This window comes from Cavia porcellus, unplaced genomic scaffold (genome assembly GCF_034190915.1).
Source record: "Cavia porcellus strain 051 isolate PalLab524CR breed Dunkin Hartley unplaced genomic scaffold, mCavPor4.1 scaffold_1, whole genome shotgun sequence".
Taxonomy (NCBI): domain Eukaryota; kingdom Metazoa; phylum Chordata; class Mammalia; order Rodentia; family Caviidae; genus Cavia; species Cavia porcellus.
Genome location: NW_026947484.1, coordinates 215,706,206 through 215,713,211, shown reverse-complemented (window position 1 = coordinate 215,713,211; position 7,006 = coordinate 215,706,206). Strand labels below are relative to the sequence as shown.

General features: G+C 48.4%; 1 long non-coding RNA gene and 1 other non-coding gene across 2 annotated transcripts; one reads left to right on the top strand and one right to left on the bottom strand.

Annotated features, from left to right (window-relative positions):
• The first annotated feature begins 687 nt into the window (after positions 1–687).
• LOC134471209 (uncharacterized) lies at positions 688–3,072 on the top strand. The gene is made up of 2 exons (XR_010040521.1): positions 688–2,021; positions 2,775–3,072. It is a non-coding gene; the product is annotated as an uncharacterized LOC134471209 (long non-coding RNA).
• Positions 3,073–3,995: 923 nt separating this feature from the next.
• On the bottom strand, positions 3,996–4,160 carry LOC111757744 (small Cajal body-specific RNA 16). Its single transcript, XR_002792038.1, has one exon. It is a non-coding gene; the product is annotated as a small Cajal body-specific RNA 16 (non-coding RNA).
• Between the last annotated feature and the right edge of the window lie 2,846 nt (positions 4,161–7,006).

The following is a 7,006-nucleotide window of genomic DNA, read 5'->3' as shown; positions in this document are numbered from 1 at the left end:
GTTCTGAGGTGCCCACTGAGGACCCCAGTGGACCCTGTGGGATAGGTGCTGTTACATCCGTTTGCTGCTCAGGAGATCAAGGCTCAGAGAGGACCAATTTGCCCCAGGTTACACAGCTCCCAGATGGTAGAGCTGGGACTGATACCCAGTAGAATCTGTGTACAAAATCTGAGCTAATTGTGCTCCACAATGAGGACACAAACACGCACTACTTGCTTCTGGATTCCTAGGCCAGTGCTGTCTCTTGGGCCCATTCATCCTTAGCTCTGCTCAGAACCTTCAGAGGCTGCTAATTTGGGGGTGATGGCTGTGTTTTTGGCTGCTCAGGACCATCCCACTTCCAGTGAGCTCCCACTCAGTGCAGGCTGGACTTTCTTGAAAGGCAGGGCCCTGAGAGCCTCAGCTCTCACATCGCCTCATTCCCATCTGGAGGAGCTGGCTCTGGTTTGAGCCTCCAGCTTCCCACCTAGGAGCCTGGCCATTTGGCAAGGGCTGTTGGCCCGTGAGCCTCCTGGCCTGCACTGTACACTGGTGCAGGACGGGTCCTGACCCACCAGCCTATCTGGGAGGCCCCACTCCCCCTGGACCGTGTGGCTGTTCCCCTGGCTCTGGGGGATCAAGGGTTCAGTGCTCTTATGTCTGTGGGAAGATGGGTGGAGGAAGGGGCGGGAAAGGGTTAACCTCATTTTGGCTGCTGTTCCTTTTTGGCATCTGCAAGTCAACTTAATAAGATCTCAGCTTTCCTGTTGCCTCCCCAGTGAAACAGAAACCAGACCACAAGGGGGTCTGGAGATAGTTACCCCTGCCTCCTGGTGGGCAGCAGAGCTGCCTCAGAGACAGCACCAGGAACGACTGCTGGAGACTGTCACTCTGGCTTCCCCCCGCACGAGGGTGAGGGAAGCTGGGGCACCCTGGAAGGTCTTGTTTCAAGCAGGGGAAAAGATGGCGGGTGCTGGGCCCATAAGCTGGTGCTGGGCTCCTGGCTCTCCTGCCTTTCGTCTTTGAGTTTTAGACAGTCATTAGTCTTGTCGCTCAGGACTCAGGGCATAAAAGAGCACCAGGCACAGTGCAGAATGTGCCGGGCTCAGTTGCTGTGGTCTGGGGTGATTTCACCCACGGCCCACTCCTGCGCACTTTGTGATTCCTGGCCTCTTCCTGGAGCAGGCCACCTTTGGGTCATCTCTGGTCAGTCCCAACTCTGTCTTCACTCTTGGCTCGAATATCACTTTGTCCCTTTAGCAACTGGTAAGGGGCTGTCTTCAGGGTCCACTTACGGTCCCCTGATGTCCAGAACATTCCCTTTAGTCAGGTCCCTCCTCCCTTCTCTTGCCTACCCTCACTCTGCTGCTCACCTGTGGGCCAGGGTGGCAGGGGGCTCCTTCACCTCGGAGCTGAGGCAGAGAGTCCCACAGCTGGGAATGCTACCAACAGTGTCAGAAGGGAAGGGGATAGGGGGCAGGTCACCAGGTCACCAGGTACCTTCCAGGAGCCGGGAGCTGGACAGTTTGGCCGATTCCGAGGTCTCGGCTCTCCTGCCAGAACCTTTTTCCTCTCCATGGTGGTTTTCATTATTTTTCATTCCCAGACTATTTTGGAAGCTGGCTGCCATGAGAACAGAGTCTTTGGAAAACCCCCGCCTCTTTTCTCCTCCTGCCCCCACCCATTCCCTCTTAATTGGTTTTTAGTTCCCTGCCTTTCAGGCCTGTCTGTTTACTTTGATTGCAACTCCACAGGAAAAAAATCTTTAATGAAGCAGCTTGCAGGGAGAGCCATTAGCAGCAGCCTGCCTCAAGGGAGGGAAGGAGAAAGGGAGCTGGGTGGCGCCTGGCCTGGGCCTCAGCCTCAACAGCCCGCGGAAGAGGCCCAGGCCAGGCAGGGGTGCAGCTCGTTTGGGTCAGTCCTTCTTCAGGTACAGTGTGGAGATGAAGGAACAGAGTGGCCTTGCTAAAGCTGTCTGCAGCCTCAGCCAAGATGAAGCAGCCCAGAGAATCCTCAGGGGCTCCCCCAGTCCTCCCAGAAAGGTACTCTGAAAATCTTCACCCTACAGATGAGCCAGCGGCGCCCAGAGAAATCAAAAGTCCTAAGTTACCAGGCTGGCAAACTGTTGCATAATAAGCCCCAATTAGATCAGGGACTTATCCTAATACCCATCACTTTTTCCTTGGAGGAAGGTACTAATAGTTTCCCAAGCGTTGCTTGTCCTCGGCCAAATCAGTAGTCAGTGGTCCAGGCTGAGCTTTCTCAGTCCTTCCTTGGCTGTCTGGAGCAAATGCCTCCTTGTTTTGTGTTTTGGTCTCCCATTTCTAAAACAGCAACTAGACCTGACATGATTTATAGATCTTCTTCATACAAGAAAGAAATCACATGTGTCCAAGAGTCTTGCAAACACAGGATGTTATTATTATAATGTGGAGTACGGAAAGCTCCCACTGCTCCTTATGGTTAGGAAGCCATCAGCAGGGGACTTCCATAGACATGGTTAGTTTTCCCTTTAACGTGGACTTTCTTTAGCCGGAGCCATTTATCTTAGGAGCAGAGACGCGTTGGGGAAATTGGCTCAAACTTTTGTAACTGAAGCTCTGAGGAATGTTGGGGTGGGCTCCCGCCAGCTCCCCCTCTTTACCTTCTGTCCACAGGTGCTGATTTTTCCTGCTGTCTAGCGTGGGGCATATACTGTCTCCTCAGAAAGACGGTCTCCCTCTCTGTCCTGGTCCTGGCTGGCTCTCTAATATACATTCAGCCCACTCAGTGATCTCTATTTTTTTTTTTTTCAGTGACTGGCTTGGGAAGATGCACTTCTGGCCAGGGAAGGTCAGATGGGGGCTTGTGGGAAGCGCTTCATGTTCCTAATAGGAATGAAACAGGGAAAGTCGGGTTTAATTCTTCCTTGGTTGCTCCTGTGCTGGTTCCCTGGGGGTCATCCCGGCCCTGAAGGAGGTCAGAATGAGGATGAAGCCTTCGCAGGGAGGACTGCAGAGTGTCTGAAAATGTTGGCCACCAGCTAGAGTGGCCCTGTCTCTGGACTTTTTGCTACTTAAATTTTTTTATTATTTAAAGTAGTGTAAACCATTGTGCTAATTTTGGTTCTTATCTGATTTTGGGTGATTGGTTGTTTATTAGTGTCTGCCTGCTTGCTTTGTCTTTATAGCTGTACCACCAGTCTCTGGGCACATGGAAAAAAGAAACAAACATTTCTGGTCACCACGTGAACCTATCAGTTAAAATTACATCTGTCTCCTTAAGATAAGCCATAAACAAGGAAGGGGTCATTTTTCTCACCTGATAAGAAGTCTGGAGATGAGCAGTCCTGTTAGATGCAGCTGTTCGAAGGAGCCATTAAGGATCAAGAGCCCTACTGCTCTGATCCTTCTGCCCTGTTCTGTCTTCTTTGATCTATCGCTTTTGTTCTTCTAGTCACAAAGTGGCTGCATCACTTCTAGGCATCACATCTGACTCCTGGGAGAAGTTGAACATTAATATTGAGCCACTCTGGCTTTAGGTGGCTAGCATTAGATGATCTGCCCAGTGGAGATCCTGTCTTGTCCACCACTATGTCCCCAGCACACAGTGAGGTGCATGGGACTTGTGGACACTGAAAAAAATACACTTGTTAAAAAAGATAGAAGAAGGCATTTTGTGCAATATACAGCTGGACCAACACTTGTCCTCCTCTAGGTCTTGCCCTGCACCCTGAAACAGGCTTTTTCCTCCCTCCCTCCCAGTGGGGGAGCATTGAAGAGTCAAATCCCTCAAGACCCTTGTGAGATGCCATCCAAGCTACCTCTCACCCTCCAGCTGTCCAGAGGTGAGGGGTCCAGGATTAGCACAACAGCGTCACCAAGAACATCAGTGGCGTCTCACGCCTCTGCTCACACATCTTTGGGTCACACATGATGAGTGTTGGGGATCACTATGCTTTTCCACATTGCTACAGGTGCCCCGCTGTGGTGGGAAGCAGCAAACAGCATGTGCCATTATTTATTTCTTTATTTTTGTCCTGTTTGCAGTGTCATACATGATCATCAAACTGCTGCTAGAATGTTCACACCTGTTACTGCAAATTCAAAACCCAGGGAAAACTTCCGCTGGGAATTTACTTTAGGTCAGGGTGGGGCTGCCTGGTACAAGGATGCACCCACCATGGGGCGGCGATGTGCCATTATTTTGTTTGAAGCAAGGGAAGGGAGCTTGGAGAAATTGAGGGACGTGCCCAGTGCCTCACAGAAGACTAGTAGCAGAGCCGGGGGCTGTGACTCTAAAGCCAGTGGCTTCCATTCTGTTGTCTTCATGGTACAACATAAAGATGTGAGCTGCAGAGTACGTGTGGGGCTGGATAGGCTAATTCAGACCTAGGAACACCCTTCCTAGGGACTGACCGTCATGGTATTGCAGGCACAGGCCCTCTGGCTTTGTCAGTCTTTCCCCTTGACAATGGATGCTATTGAGTAGAGATAGGGTAGAATGGACAGAAGGTGCTGTATGCCTTTATGTTAAACCTTTTAAGTATAACATGTACTCAGTACAGTGTACAAATAGCCATTGTCCTGAGTAAAAGCAGTTTGGCTGTTTTGGTTCTTTATATATATGCAACTATACAATATATACTACTTTATGTAAATTTTTTAAAAAAATTATGTTGGTGAGACCTAGCCACGTGATTGTGTGAACTCTAGTTTATCCATTCCCATTACTGTGTGGTGCTCTGTTTTATAGATATGCTGTCATTTTTCTGTTTTATGTTGATGAGTATTTTGAATATTTTCCAGTTTTTAGATAGGACAATCCACACTACTATAAGCATTGTGAGCATGTAGGAAAGTCAGTTGGATATATTCGTTGGGAATGGAACATCTGGAGGACAGGGAAGGTCTGTATTTAATTTTGGTAGATGGAGATAAACCATTTCCAAGACAGTTATGTAATTAATATTTCCTCCACTATGTAAGCACTCCAGTTTCTCCATATTCCTGCTGATGCCTGGTGTTATTAGTGCTTTTAACTTAGCTACTATGTTTAGTGTATGTGTAATGGTATCTCATTATGGCTTGGTTTTCATTTATATTTCCTGATTGCCTAGCGAAACTAAGCTCCTTTTAATATTATTGGTCACTGACGTAGCTTTATCTTTTAATACCCACCTTATCCTGAAGGAGAGAAATGGGCAGAGGCCTTCTGTGCAGGTGTGTGGCTTCCAGACGTGGGAATGTTTGGAAGCCGTGCACAGGGTGCAGTAGTGGTGGTCACACCTGCAGGGTTGTGGGGCATATGGGCACACGGTGCACAGGACAAACTGCCTTGCGTCTGGTACTTGCTAGATGCCACCTTTTGGGGAAGTATCTCAATTTCCACCTTTGTCAAGTGGAAGAATAATGCTAACTGAACAGGGTTATTGTGAGATTTATATGGTATCAGGTGCAAACAGTGTCTGGCACAGAGTCATGCAGAGATCAATCATCTACCATGCGAGCCCAGTAAGTGACAGCCGTTACCGCCATGTGGAATGATGGCTGAGTGAGAACCAGAGCGAGGCCCATCGGTTATGCAGTCCCAACAGCAGGATGTCCTGTGCCTTGCATAAGACTTCCCTTTTAAGCCTAGAGCCTTGCAGCTCCCATGCCAGTGTTTGCCTTCAGAAATTACCAGTATGTACCGTCCTTCTGATATGTTGCCCTAAGAACTTCTGAATCCATAGGTGGAGTAAACTAAAAAACATTTACTTCTCCTACCTAGATGCTATACACGAATTGTGGGTCCAGGATGCAGCTCAGTGGTGGAGCACTTCTGTAGCATTCATAAGACCCTGGTTCCATCCCCAGCATTGTTTAAAAAAATTTGTGAGCTTAGTGTTTTACATCTATTATAGCAGCTGTCTGAAACTGCAAGAGCTTCCCACAGTTTAGCTGTGATTCATCTAACTTTACCTTTGTCTTCTGTTTTGTCCATGGTGGAGGGGGAAGAGTCACAAAATTAAGAACCACTCCCAAGGATGGACAAAGTTAAAGTCTTGCTAGGATGTTGGCCTTCAGAAGCTGAATTTGGTGAATGTTGCGAGTTTGACGTTTCCTCCATTTGACTCTGTGTCCTTGAGAGCTGGTTTTGGAGACAAAAGGATCCAAATGCCCATTCTGTCGAGGACTGCAGTGGGAGCCAGCCAGCCTGTGGCTGGAAGTCTGAGGCAGGAGAGGCAGAAGCAACGCATTCGGCTAACCTTTACCAACACCTGCTCAAGTCTACCCCTCAGCCAGTCTGGGTGTCCACCCTGTAGGACTGTGACCATATCCCAACTTCTTTGGTGTAATTTGCAAAATAGCACACATCACCAAGAACAGTCTGGAATCACAGTGGCAGTTGGGGGCACGTTGTAGCATAATCAAAAATTTCCATCACAGAGGTGCTATAGATAAGAATCCACAAAATTTTTCTGAAATCGTAAGATAGCCAATATTTCAGGTGTTGCAGACCACACAGTTACCACTGCTCACTGCTGAGCCCTGTTGCTTCTGTGGTGTAGAAGTGGCGGTAGGCATACAGAGGCAAGCGGGCAGGGCTGCAGTCCAACAAACCGTGTTTACAAAAGGCGGCCACGAGTCAGCACTGGCTTGTGAGCTGTAGTTTATGGAACCTGCTCCTGTATATATCTCACCTGCCAACAGCATCATCTTGGCAAAACAGTAAAGGTGAGGCATGGATGGGAATCAAGACCTCCAGGCCTATTTGAAAGTCTCCAATCCTCTGCGATTGAACTTGAACATGTTCTCCTGTCTTTGTTTTTGTCTGCATGTTTATTTTCAGATTTCTTGAAGAGTCTTTCTGTCAAAAATCATTTAAAAAGTCATTCAACTTTGTGTTTCTGTTATGGTCTGTGTCTGGATGTGCCCCCGAAGGCTCATGGGGGCAGGCTTCTAGAATTTGTGATTGATTCTATTGCTGCAATTATGGATGTGAGTGCTACAGCCACCCTAGGGTGGGTAGCCTAGATACAATATAAGGGACAGGAAGAGTCTCT